The sequence below is a fragment of the Papilio polytes genome, unplaced genomic scaffold, assembly GCF_000836215.1.
Source record: "Papilio polytes unplaced genomic scaffold, Ppol_1.0 DF821733.1, whole genome shotgun sequence".
Taxonomy (NCBI): domain Eukaryota; kingdom Metazoa; phylum Arthropoda; class Insecta; order Lepidoptera; family Papilionidae; genus Papilio; species Papilio polytes.
In genome coordinates, this window is record NW_013527471.1 from 856,797 (window position 1) to 858,538 (window position 1,742).

General features: G+C 38.7%; 1 long non-coding RNA gene across 1 annotated transcript; it reads left to right on the forward strand.

The window, feature by feature from the left end:
- Positions 1 to 495: 495 nt before the first annotated feature.
- LOC106108264 lies at positions 496 to 1,742 on the forward strand. Its single transcript, XR_001225916.1, has 3 exons — positions 496 to 607; positions 1,210 to 1,367; positions 1,676 to 1,742. It is a non-coding gene; the product is annotated as an uncharacterized LOC106108264 (long non-coding RNA).

Here is a 1,742-nt window from a genome sequence, read left to right on the forward strand (position 1 = left end):
ATCTTCTACGTCTATGCCAAACATCGAGATCCGTTCAACTAACCTAACTCTAACAAACATTATTAAGTAGTTTTAAACAATTAATATAATTGTTACCAGCGATATTAATTTAAAGACTTCACCAGAGATCCAGAAATGCGCGCGAAAATCCATTCCTTCTAATGACATTGACAGCTGTCAGTTAGAGATGTCACGTTTATGCCAAAAATCTAGTGTTGCGGCAATTCTACAGTGCGGTACTAATTTTCTTAACAATCTTACTAATATTATAAATGCGAAAATTTAGATGGATGGATGGATGGATGGATGGATGTTAGAGTTTGAAGACTAAACTGCTGAACGGATTTCGATAAAATTTGGTATAGACGTAGAGGATAGTCTGGAAGAACACATTGCTTTTGTATTTTATAATTCCACTCGGACGGTGTCGCGGGCAACAACTAGCAGTACTTAAAATATTGTTTTTTTATGCATTTAATACAGAATTTAATTTTCCAGGGGTTACCTAGTGGTAGGTAGTATAGTGCTGAACTTCTACGTGTCTCATTGTGAAAAATACAATACGAGGGTGCTTTACCTACCCTGGGGGTACGACATCGCTATGTGGGTGAGAATTTTCGCTAACTAAAACATCGTTCTTTTACTACTCTTTTTTATTATGATAAAGGGGGTAAACGAGAAATAACCGAATTCGCAGAAATAAAAACGATCGCGACCCATAAACTTGAAATTGCATGATTTTTGACACATCTTTGACTAAACTTTACCAGTGGTAGAGCCCGCTTTAACATCTTCGCACTGCAGGGCTCGCCCCCAGTAATAATACCACGACCACACAGAAAACAGGAGTGAAGTGGATATAATCGTTTCGTCTGATGAGTGTGGTGCCGGAGGCCTCATTTTAGTCCCTTTCCCTTTCCACCCTTTTCTTAAGGAAAGAATGGGAAGGAAAAGTGTATTTGACGGTGGAGGAGACCCATATGAAGGGGAAATGTCCTCTTTGTGTGCGTCTCTTCCGTCAATGAAGGGTAGGCAACGCATCTGCAATTGCGGATGGTGGATTTTGGTGGTCGCTTGCTCGTTTGCCATCTTATAATATATAAAAACGTTTCGCTAAGTCCACTTTTCCTTCCAATCTTTACCTGTTAAAAGGGTGGAAAGGGAAAGGAATTAGGCAACAACTTTAAAAAATTAATATGAACTTTCCAGGCTTCTTCTTTATTATTCCTAGTTGCTGGTATCAAAGGGCCTAAGTATTTTAAGATGTTTGTGTTCGGTAATGTGACCTTTGCCCAAGCCCTAGAGGTCGCAATACACGCTACTGGCCTCTTCACTACTTTACCCGTATCTATATACAACGTTTATTTGTAAGTACACTAGCTTTCACCCGCGACTTTTGCTTGGAATTAAAAAAGTAGCCTATGTGTTCATCCAAACTATCCTCTACGTCTTTGCCAAATTTCATCGAAATCCGTCAAGTCGTTAAGGCTATAAACTCTAACAAACATCCATCCATTTAAACTTTCACATTTATATTATCAGTAAGATAGTTATCAGCACCATACGTCCTTAATAAGGGTGTCAGAGCCTAACTCAAGTTACTAAGTTATAGTTAAAGCCTAATACTTGTTTGCTTACATATCTTTGATTCTTTTACTCGGCTTGTTTTCTATAGGTCATATAAAAATGGTACCGGCAAGAACCTATCTATACTAAACGCGGTGCGTCCTCTATGGTCGATG